Below are 12759 nucleotides of genomic sequence, written 5' to 3'. Positions count from 1 at the left end.
GGGGGCGCCTCCTACCCTTACTACGCCACTATATGACACCTATTTTCTTAGTTGCTCAACCAGTTGGAACAGAGAGTTTCCAGTCCTGCATTTTGCCCCAGGGGATCTGAACACTCTGCTCAGGCCTGAGCTATTACTAGTAACGCTGGAGCCAGCCTGAGGCTTTCTGCAGACATCTGCACATTTGGTCTCCACTGTTTTCGATTTCATTTCTTGTCAGATTGACACACTGCTTTCCTAAGCTGATTGTCATGTTTGCTAAGAGGCTGGTGACACCTTATAGACTAATTCATTTATTGAGCCATTAAGTTTTGAAGACATGGGTTGACTTTGTTAGAGTCTGCTTTCAAAAACTCATTCCTCGTTAAATCAGTTCAAAAAGTGAGATGGGGCAGTCATTAGATTGAACTAGGCAGTTGCACCAATGAGAAAGCAACTGTGCAATCATACAAAAAAATAACATGAGGTACTTTTACCAGCAGGGAGGGTGGTTGGTTTTCAAATCCCATTTACCCGGAATATTCTGGGAAGGGTGATGTTGGAATGATCATGACTGTTTGGGACAGGAGGGGATTAAAAGTTAATTGGAGATTGAAGGTTTGCCTAGGGCAGTGGTCTCCAACCTTTTCCATGTAAAGTGCCACAAAGTGGACATGCGAAAGCTCTGGAGGCTACCAAAAGATTTTAAGCTTGCAAATGTAATCTAAAATACTAATTTTGATTCTACATGCATATCACTTTCCAAGAGTGCAACGTCATGCAGGTAAGTGCAAGCAATTGAAGGTGCACACAACACAGCCACTACATTCCTGTTATTCCACTTTGGTACCATATACTATATGGTATATGGCATATAGGTTTACCAGATTTTCCATCTGGTAAAAAAGGATGCGGGCCCGTCCCATTATGCCCCCAGGTCCAACCCGCTCTACCCTCAGCCCAGCCCCATTATGCCACCCCCCCCCCCCAAACCCAGCTGCACACAAACCTTGTCTCTTGGGGCTGGGGCTGGGGCTGGAGTATAATTCCACTTTGCTTAGATTGGGGGGAGGGGGCTGAGTTAGAGCAAGGGTGCTTTGCTGCTACTGCTGGTGGAGAAAAGGCCCCATGAAGCTCCACTGAGATGTGGAGATGTGAGTTGAGCAGTTTTTGTGTGCATGCATGCATACCAATGTGACCATGCAAGCAATCACAACCCAACAGAACTTCATAGGACATTTTCTCTACCCACAGTTGCTGGATATGAGGGCTGCAAAAATGGACTGTTGGGCTATGTGTTGGAGACCACTGGCCTAAGGCACCTAATACCCTTGCATCGGCCTTAGTGCAACATATTTATCATTTGTTTCTATTATAGATTCAAAGTGATTTACAGTAATGAACAGTGGGGGTGATGGAAGATAACAATGCTAATGCTTCAGCTTGTCTGCGGTGTTCTTTGCTCACACGTTTAAAGACAATAGACTGTTTTCAGTCCAATTCTTTATATGTGAGTTCGCAAACCATTGGACCCCTGAGGAAGGCGTGTTCGCCGAAACACGGACCGTGTAGGGTCCGGGTGGATTTTTTAGCATTTTACTTTTTTAATTGAATTTTCATGGTTTTATATGTCAGTGTTTAATAAATTATCTCCAGAACATCTGCATCCACAGTTTTTGTTTTCATCGGTAAGACTGAACAAGACATAATTTCATGCCACGTATGCCTTCCTGCATATTCAAGGCATTCTGCTGTGTTGATGTAACATTACTTTTTTCCCCGCAGATCCTGTATGTTATTTGCACAGCACATATAGAGGTAGCACTACACCAGGGATCTCAAAGTCCCTCCTTGAGGGCTGCAATCCAGTCGGGTTTTCAGGATTTCTCCAATGAATATGCATGAGATCTATGTGCATGCACTGCTTTCAATGCATATTCATTGGGGAAATCCTGAAAACTCGACTGGATTGCGGCCCTCGAAGAGGGACTTTGAGATCCCTGCACTACACAGTTTGCAAAAGCTGTTATAGAACCTTTCTCTAGATAATGACATATGTGACATTCCATATCTGAGATATATTGACTCTGGAAGCAGTTGGTCACTCTGCCAAAATACGGCTCCATGCTGAGTCACTTTTATGCATTATCAAATAAATCTGGTTTGATTTCAAGATGATTGTCATGGTCCCTACTTTTTCTGTTTGCTTTGATGTATACCTTCCTGGCCACAGGTGCAGCCTCAGCAGTTCTTTTATGCCTAAAGCACTTCTTATGTTAGTTTTCTGACAATAATGGGACATAAATCCTCTCAAACAATTCCCTATTCCCATATAGCTTTTTTATCTTCATTAGTGGCAGGTTTATGATGGCTCTGATTTTACTGTTATCCATCTGTACTTCATCTGGGGTGAATTCTTCCTTAAGATATTGTGGCTGGGTCCAGACCCACCAGAAGGGCAAAGCCCATAACCCCACCACATGCGCACTGTCCTGCTGTCCACAGAGTGCCAATGGGGATATTCAGACTTCCAACACTAACAGTCTCTGAGCCTTTTCCATGTTCCAAAACAAAAAGGTTTATTTTCTTTCACATTTTTCTTCACAAAAAGTAAACTGACACAATACCTTTTCACCATTCACATGGTTATTCCCATTAAACAGTTTGTGGCAGGACCTTAATATCCCCAAAGTACAGGGTTTTGTTTCTCAGCAAAACAAGAAAAAGAAGAAAAAAACTGTACCAATCAGTTCTGCCCCTTAGGCTGATGCTTTGTCAACATTCAGGCAGCTCTCTTCAACGAGGACTTGAGTCCACTCTTCTTTGCCAGCCGGCAACACTAGGCAGCACTCCTGCCTTAACATTTCTTCCCAGTGCTTTTGTAGCAAGAGAAGAGCACTGGTCACATCTCTGCTCAGTTATTTGCCTTATCCTATAAACAAGCTTCACAATACCACCCCGAATCTCTCTTGCTAGGGCCAGTATGTGGGGAGCTCTAACCACCCTTATGAAGATCATATGATCCTGTTCCCTCCCGTGGTTCCTACATGTTCATTAGCTTAAGGCAAGGACAAGCTTTGGGCTCTTAAAGCAACTTTACTTTCATCAGCCTTTAAATATGTCACCTAACTTCAGCTGTGCTGGGATTCTAATACATACTGCCCCAAAAAATGATATCCTTTCATTCAAACATTCACTCAAACTGAAATTCTCATTCCTTAATTAACAGGATCATCTTTCTTTTTAAACTACAAATAGTCAGGTTTTGACTCAACTATTTCAACCAAACCATCCCCTCTCCAGGAAAGCCTCTTTCTGAGAACCTGGTACCTTATTTGCCTGTGTCCCTCTGACAAAGTTCTACTATGGGGAAGAGGAAGAGGAATTGGAATCCAAACTTCCTCAGCACTTCTCAGCATGTCTGGGCTGTTCCTTTGCTTCTGTGCTTGGGATAACTGCTCTTCCTCCCAGCTGTAAAGGATATATTATCCTGGGGTTTCTGTACTTCCTGGTGCATGTCAGCTCTGCTGGAACCTCTCCTCTTTTTAATCCTTTGTCAGAGACTACTGCTGGAGCCTTAAAGTGAGCTTTACCAGCAGTTTTAGAAATGAATGATAGGGTAAATAAGTGGAGCCTTGCACTGCTGATGTACTATTTCCTATCCCCTGCTCTTCTGGTTTGCTTGCAGTCTGCTAGCTAGATATTAAAGTACTATTTCTTTCCCTAGGAATGGGTACTGGTTTAGAACAGAAAGAGCTAGCAGCAGGGTTTATGAGAATGATAGGGTCTTTCCTGTCACAATATGCACTTTCCTGCTTGCAAAGCTAAGCAAGGCAATAGGTGCAACAATTGTTGAACCAAGAACAAATTTTATTATGCCCAGTGTCTGCTGACACAAGCAACAGGACAGAACACAGATGTATTTTGGCAAAGAAATGGCTACATCAAGGGTCAAGTGACTCAGAATAAAATATATAAATCAATATAATAAACAACTTTTTAAAAAACAGAAATACATAAAATGGATGTGAACATATCAAATAAAATGCAAACAAAATCAATAAATGCATATATAGTGAATAATAAATAATAAATAGTGGATAATAAATAACTGGTATATACAAAATAAATAAAGAATGAATTATGACTGATAGCTCCAAACTGTAATAAAATTTAAAACAATTTTTGTTAAAATTAATTTCTTTAAAAAAAAGATGAGTTCAATAGCCAGTAATAAATACCTGCAACAAATATTATAGCCATCATTCATAGATTCATAAAATTAAACATTACAATAAAACATATTAGCATAATTAAAAATTCAAAGGTAAAAAAAGTTAAAACAGACCTGGCAAAAAGTATCCCAGCAAGCAACCACTGACAAATAAGAACATAAGAATAGCCTTACTGGATTAGACCAATGATCCATCTAGCCCAGTAGCTCGTCCTCACAATGGTCAATCCGGGTCACTAGTACCTAGCAAAAACCTAAAGAGTAGCAACCAAAAGATCAAAAGTGTCTCCATAAAAAAGGATGTTATCACAACTGATAAACAAACAACTGGCCAAAGGAAAAGTAAGAAAGAGAGGAAATAGAAACCCCCCCAAAAAAGGGGGAAAGGGGAACACAGGACAGAAAGTGGAAGGGGGATGGAGGAGAGAGAGGGGAAGGAGAAAGGGGTGAATGAGGAAGGAGGAGGGGTTTGCTGAAGTACTGCGAGCTGCCATGAGCAGTTGTGACAGCCATTTTGGAAGGTTACCACAAGCAGGACCTCCAGGTATGCATGTAGGCCTGGGAGGCCTAAGCAGTGGCGTACCTAGGGGGGGCGGGCCGCCCCGGGTACCAGCCCTAAGGGGGTGTTCCCGGCCTTGCCGTTCAGTCCCCCGCCACCCCCGAAGGACCGCTCGCTCCACTGACCTTCCTGCACCACCTGTGAAGCAGCCCGCAGCAGGATCGCGAAGTCAGCGTCAGCATCCCTGAGCTGCTTCCTGCGCCGCGATCCCGCCCCTCCTCTGACGTCAGAGGAGGGGCGGGACCATGGCGCAGGAAGCAGCGCAGGGATCGCTGACGCTGACTTCGCGATCCTGCTGCGGCTGCTTCATAGGTGGTGCGGGGAGGCCAGGGGGGCGAGCGGTCCTTCGGGGTGGGTCGGGGCATCAGGCCTTCAGGGTGGGGCGGGCGGGCAGGCAAGCAGGCTTTCAAGGGGGAGGGGGTGACAGGCAGGCAGGCAGGCCTTCAAGGGGGGACAGGCCTTCGGGGGGGGGGTGCAGACCTTCAAGGGGTGCAGGCCTTCAAGGGGGGCAGGCAGGCCTTCAGGGGGGTGCAGGCCTTCGGGGGGGTGTAGGCCTTTGGGGGGGTGCAGACCTTCAAGGGGGTGCAGGCCTTCAAGGGGGGGAACAGGCCTTCAAGGGGGGAAAGGCAGGCAGGCCTTCAAGGGGGGGGACAGGCCTACAAGGGGGGGGGGACAGGCCTACAAGGGGGGGACAGGCCTACAAGGGGGGGGGACAGGCCTTCAAGGGGGGGACAGGCCTTCGGGGGGGTGCAGACCTTCAAGGGAGTGCAGGCCTTCGGGGGGGGGGGTGCAGGCCTTCAAGGGGGTGCAGGCCTTCAAGGGGGGGGGAAGGCAGGCAGGCAGGCCTTCAAGGGGGGGACAGGCCTACAAGGGGGGGGAGAAGCTACAAGGGGGTGGTACAAGCCTTCAAGTGGGGGACAGGCCTTCGGGGGGAGTGCAGACCTTCAAGGGAGTGCAGGCCTTCGAGGGGGGTGGTGCAGGCCTTCAAGGGGGTGCAGGCCTTCAAGGGGGGACAGGCCTTCAAGGGGGGAAAGGCAGGCAGGCAGGCCTTCAAGGGGGGACAGGCCTACAAGGGGGGGGATAAGCTACAAGGGGGTGGGACAGGCCTTCAAGTGGGGGACAGGCCTTCGGGGGGGTGCAGGCCTTCGGGGGGTGCAGACCTTCAAGGGGGGACAGGCAGGCAGGCCTTCAAGGGGGGGACAGGCCTACAAGGGGAAGGGACAGGCCTTCAAGGGGGGTGCAGGCCTTCAAGGTGGGACAGGCAGACCTTTAAGGGGGGACAGGCCTTTGGGGGGGGACCATGATTTAGAAGTACACGGAGGGAAGGGGGTGTTCAAAGAGACATGCATATGCCAAACTTTGGGGGGGGGAAGAAATAATAGGTCTGAAAATAGAGGAGAGGGAGAGAGATGATGGACCATGGGATTTAGGGAGGGAAGGAACAGAAAGGGAGAGAAATTGGACACAAGGGATGGTGTGGAGGAGGGATAGAGATACTGGATAGGAGGGTAATTAGGAAAAGAAACGGAGAGATGGTGGACTCTGGGATGGTGGGGAAGGAGGGAGAGATGCCGGATGAAAGGGTATTTAAGAAAAGGTGGATCTGTGGAGGGAGATGAAAAAAAGGAAAGATACCAGACTTCCTGGGAAGGGAAGGGAAATGGAAAGGGAGGACAGAGTTGGCAGATGGATGGTTAGCATGCAGAAAGAAGGAGACCCTGGCAAGCAAGTTATCAGAAGAAAACCAGAGCCTTGGACCAACAAGATTTGAAATATAACCAGACAACAAAAGGTAGAAAAATTAATTTTATTTTCTGTTTTGTGATTATAACATGTCAGATTTGAAATGTGTATCCTGCCAGAGCTGGTGTTGGACTGCAAACGTGAGCTAGGATTTAACAGAAAGAGGAAAAGTCCTTTTTGTTTCTTTATTTTATTTACACCACAGCGCCAGTGTGGTTAGGAGAAGCCAAAGGGGGTGAAAAAGCTATAAAACCCACCAGGAGTTTTGAAAAAAATCACCCAACTGGGCAGGAAAATCGAATTGAAAAACCAATTCAATAGGGCTGAATCGAATCAAATTTTTTTTTTCCTGTATCTGGCAGCATTAGTTTGCGCTACTGTCTTAGACTTTAGGACCTGGGATTGGGGAGAGATGGCATCCTCAGTACTTTATAATGCAAGTGAAACGAGGATTTGGTCAGACTTTTGAAGGGTCTGCAGAAAAAAAATATTGTATAGGCCGGGGACATGAGACAGCAGGAAATGGGAACTTTTCTTCCTTCTATTTTTGTGAATGGAAAGGCTGAGGATGTCAGAGAGGTCAGTTAAAATATGTGCTTTATAAGAAAATATAATAATGTGTTTTATAAAGTTTATAGCATAGCTGGCCTACCCAGTGAGGTGTTCCTAGTGGTGATGGTGGCAGCGTGTCAATGTGTTGAGAGGAAGAGGTGGTCTGGGAAATTCTGCTGAGCAAACTCCGGGCCCATTTCCACCCCCCAGTTAGTCCACTCCACTCAACTGATTCACACACTGAGTGGGTCTTTGGGTGTTGTTTTGGGATCTCTTCCAGTGGTTTATCTCCTTCTGGTCCAAGGAAGGAAACTTTGTTATCCTTAGCATTGACCTACAGAATATGTTTGTAACAGCGCTGCTTGTGTGGCATTAGGCTATGTAGTGATCGAAAGAAAAAAACAGACCTTTGCACATTTTTGCACTATATGGTGGGTGTATGAGGAGATTCACATTTCCTGCACAGCTAAGTCCATGTGAAGTTACCTTGTGCTGTATTTGACATCTAGCAAGGTCTCTGTTTGAAAGGAAAGATCTAAACTTAAAAATGAAGTGGCCAGAAGTTATGGTAAAAGCAGATAGTGTAGCTGGTTTTAAGAAAGATTTGGACAAATTCCTGGAGGAAAAGTCCATAATCTGTTATTAAGACATGGGGGAAGTGTCTGCTTGCCCTGGATCGGTAGCATGGAATGTTGCTACTCTTTGGGTTTTGACCAGGTATTAGTGTCCTGGATTGGCTACCATGAGAATGGGCTACTGGGCATGATGGACCATTGGTCTGACCCAGTTAGGCTATTCTTATGTTATGTTCTCATCTGTAGGGGCCTTTGTTTTCACTTCTTATTTTAATGTATTTTTTTTCTGGGAACTTATCAGTGTTTTTTATAATGGGAACAAAAATGGAAGAGAATTAATGTGTGTGGAATGGGGGGTAACTAATTTCTTCAGCTAAATAATTCAATCCACTTCAAACAGACATAGGAGAACTTGTGCACCATTCACACACCCTCCAACCAAAAACGTCAAAAGAAAAAAACTGTTCGACAACCTCCTAGCCATTCGAGCTGCAACACTCGACCCCCAACTCTACAACCAATTGATATCAACCACAGACTGCAAAACCTTCAAAAAGAAATAAAAACCCTTCTATTCAAAAAACACATAAAACCGAACTAACACAATCAGAACTGTCCCAAGCATCACCTGCAACTACTCCATATGTACTTCTAATGTCATGACAATTTAGACATAATTTATGTTATGTTATGTTTGGAATAATGGTTACATATATGAGGTTCAATAAAAGAAAATTTTCACTGCCTGTTTCTATTCTGACCATTTATTCCATTTCATGGTTATTGCAAAAAAAAAAAAAAAATTTTTTTTACATGGGGGGGGGGGGGGTGTCAAAAAATGATGGGCCCCGGGTGCCACATACCCTAGGTACGCCACTGGGCCTAAGTATACATTGAGAGGGGATGGGCAGGCGGGGGAAGCTTTGCTGCAGGCAGGAGGGAGGGAGAAAGCATTGTTGGGGGGGGGCGGTGGGATGCAAGGCGCACACATGGCGAGGAAGGATTGGGGCGGAGAGGAGGAGAGGTGCCGGTGCCTCCACCATGACAGCGCCATTGTGCAGGCCCTTGCTGAATATCGGCAGTGCCCGCACAAGTGCCCAGTTCCTCCCCAGCACTGCCCCTTGGGCCTGTCCCTGACCAGCACACTTTTTTGGGACTGGTTAGGGTTGGTTACTAATCAGTGATTTAGGTGTAAACGTTTTTTATTGAAGATAGGAAAAAAAAGCAAACTAGAAAATGCAGTCAGCTATACATTGGGAAAAGGTACATAGACAAAGCATCAACTGACAAACACAGAAGTATCATCAAATATCAAACAAAGTGACCAGAGATCACAACTATTCTCATTCCTAACTGCAAAAGAAAAAGGCAATGCCAACCACCTCAAAGCCCTGGACCCAAGGATCAAGGTCAAATCCACCCCTACCCCAGCCCCCGTCCCCTAACTCAGAAATCAAAGCATTGGTATAAAGGAAAAGGTAAGGAACCAAATAAAATAGACAAAGGAAAAAATGTGGTACCAACTTTAGAGACAATCCCTCCCACCTTCCCCCATCCTACAAATTCCAACAGCACCCACATTGCATGTGCCCCCATACAAATGAGTACCCAAGTAAAGAGGTGCCAGAAGACCACAAAAAAGCAAGGGTCCAACCCCCCAACCCCCTAATCCCCATCCTATCCCGAGTCTGGAAGCAGGAGTCCAAGAGAAGGTCACAGAGTCAAAGTGGGGGCTCCCATCGTATCAGCAAGCACTAGCACAGGGGAATAGCAAGACAAGGACATGTACAGTAGAAAGCAAGAGATCCCAAGAAAAGAAGGGAACTGAAACCACCCTATGGGGTCGCATCTCCAAAGGTGTTCAAAAGTAGGCTACATGCTCTGGGAGGCAGGGAGCGTAGATACGGATCCCAAACAGATAAAAGGAACCGCCGTTGTTTATACATGCTACGTGCATCTTGCACTTCCCAAGCAATCAGTCTAGCAATATGTGCTCTCCAAGACCAATAAGAGGGGGGCTGTGGGGTGGTCCACACCTGTAACATCGCTTTGTGACCCAAGAGACAGAATTTTTGCACACCAAGTGAGAATTCCCCGGCCTGTGAGAGGAAAAGCCCCTGGAAAGACTAATAAAAAGAGAGCAGGCTCACAAGGGATCACCTGACCCAGTATCCGGCGCATATAGGCATAGACCCATTTCCAAAAAAGATGACCGATCAGTGATTTAAGCAGGCCAGAACCTCTCTGGCTCACTTAAATTGCTCTGCATATCGGGTCCAGTATAGGTATTCTCATGTTCATAGAAACTGAGGGCACAAAATTTATAGTATGCAACTGCAAGTGGGTATGGATGAGGGAGAGACATGGGCGGGTCAGGGACATGCCTAGCACTTACACATGTGGGTTATAGAATACTAGAAATTAGGCACTTAACTCCCTATATTTAGGAGTGAGAATGTATGCAAGCCATTGAGCTAGTATAAGCGCTTGCGCCTAAAGTTGAGTACCTATCTGTGAACTTAATATTCTATAATGGCAATTGTTTATAGAAACATAGAAACATTATGGCAGATAAAGGTCAAATAGCCCATCCAGTCTGCCCATTTGCAGTCACCATTATCTCTTCCTCTCTCTAAATGATTCCCACGTGCTTTCTTGAATTCAGACACAGTCTTTGTCTCCACCACCTCTTCCGGGAGACTGTTTCACGCATCTATCACCCTTTCTGTAAAAAAAAAAAAAAGTATTCCCTTAGATTACTCCTGAGCCTATCACCTTTTAATTTCATCCTATGCTCTCTCATTCTAGAGCTTCCTTTCAAATGAAAGAAAATTGAGTCATTTACACTATGTAGGTATTTAAACGTCTTTATCATATCTCCCCTCTCCTGTCTTTCCTCCAAGGTATATATATTGAGATCTTTAAGTCTGTCCCCATATGCCTTATCATGAAGAACACGCACCATTTTAGTAGCCTTCCTCTGGACCGACTCCATCCTTTTTATATCTTTTTGAAGGTGCGGTCTCCAGAATTGTACACTAATTCTAAATGAGGTCTCACCAGAGTCTTATATAGGGGCATCCTTTTTCCTACTGGCCATACATCTCCTTATGCACCCTAGCATCCTTCTAGCTTTCACCATCACCTTTTCATCCTGTTTGGCCACCTTAAGATCATAACATACAATTACACCCCAAGTACCGCTCTTCTGTCATGCACATAAGTTCTTCACCCCCTAAACTGTACAGTTTTATTCTTGTTTCTGTATCACCCACTAGGTTCTCTGCTTGGTCTTCTTGAATTGAGAGACCGCTCTTACCACCTGCCCCTTCATTGGGAAATTGGGCCATTCATACATCCATTGCCCTTCCTGTGAAGAAGTGTTAAGAGCAGCTTTCACCGAAGCACCAGATCTCTCTTCTATTGAATATCCATAATCTGCCTTTAGCAGAAGCTTCAGCCTGAGGTGAGAGACAGCTCTCTAGTTTCTTGGTGCTTAAGTAGACTAAGAGCTTATAAAAGGTTGTGCAAATGCTGTGCCCTTTAGACCCAGACTTTCCATGTGCCAGGAACCTACACACCAGACCTGATCTCCTGCTATCACACTGCTGTGGAGTTTCGGTAAGGACCAGTGTGACATTTCTTCTCATCACTAGATTTGGCTTTGGACATTCCAGACAATAGCTGTAGACCCTGTTTAGAGACATCAGCATGTTTGATATGTGCATGCCATCCCTCTCTATTAGACCTGCCTCCAGCATTAATTGTGCAATAAATTGTAGTTCTCTTCCCTAACTCCACTTTCATGTTGTTTGTGAGATTTTATGTCACTAATTTTATAGTTTAAATATATTTGAGATTGTACACTGCCCAGAAGATTCACTCTTGGTGTGGGAGAGTAAGATTTGAATAAACTTGGAAACCTGGATATCTAGGATCTGAACAATTGTGTAGTGAAATGTCAAGGAGTAGTTGTATTCACTTCAGTATGGGACTATAAGTGTCAACAATTTGCAAGGGGTTTTGGAAATGGGCCAAAACATTGTGAGGTCTGAATTGTGGGACAGGGAAGGAAAAATGGAAACAAGTGGGGAAAGCATGCAGAGTTTTGTGATTATATCTGTGTTGCTTGTGTGTGTGTATATGCATGTGTATATGCATGTGCATATATCTGTGTTTTGTATGTTTGTGTGTTTGTGTGCATAAGTACGAGAGCTGCTGAATGAAAAGTGTCTAGCGAAGAGTGGAATAACTTGTAAGTTTCATGGCTCCACATCCAAGTTTCCAAGTTTTATTAAAAAGTTTTATCCCACTTATCAAATATCTAAGCGGTTTTACAATAAAAAATTTTTTTTAAAAAGGGGACATACAAACATTTTTCATTATATATAAAAACAATATTTGTATTTATGTGGACACTATGGACTAACAGAATTACAGGAGGTAGGCAGGGAGAAATACAGTTTTCAAATAGGATAGGAAGACGTAAAAGGGTAATACAAATAGGAGGGGGAATTAACGTCTATGAAAGTAAATGGAAAACAGATTGTTATATATTATAAATCAAATGAATCTTTGAATAGAAAAGTCTTTAAATTTGATTTAAATCGATCGATGTTAGGTTCTTCTCAAAGGTGAGTAGGCATAACTGAGGGACAGTAGTTGAGAATATGGATGAACGTATGGTCTCATGTATTATCTGCTGCGGTGATGGTATAACTATAAGATGTTGATTTTGGGATCTAAGTACTCTATTAGGTGTATAAGGAATTATTAATCTATGTATGAATTCTGGTTTATTCGAGTTTTTAGATTTGAATGTTAGTAAAAGGATTTTATATGTGATTCGGTATGAAATTGGCAACCAGTGGGCTTTTGTAAGTAATGGTGTTACGTATCATATTTTTTTGATTTGGTTAATAGCTTGATTGCCGTGTTTTGTATTATCTGTAATCTTAGTTCTTTCTGAGTGATTCCCTTGTAGAGCGCATTACATTAGTCTAGTCTAGATATAATGAGAGAGTGGAAAAGGATGTTTAATGAATGAGCTTCTAATAAATTTGTGATAGAGCGGATCATTCATAGACGATGGAAGCAACTTTGTACCACATTCTCTT

This window comes from Geotrypetes seraphini, chromosome 11 (genome assembly GCF_902459505.1).
Source record: "Geotrypetes seraphini chromosome 11, aGeoSer1.1, whole genome shotgun sequence".
Lineage (NCBI taxonomy): Eukaryota > Metazoa > Chordata > Amphibia > Gymnophiona > Dermophiidae > Geotrypetes > Geotrypetes seraphini.
The sequence above is the reverse complement of the archived record's forward strand: the minus strand, read 5'-3'. Positions refer to the sequence as shown.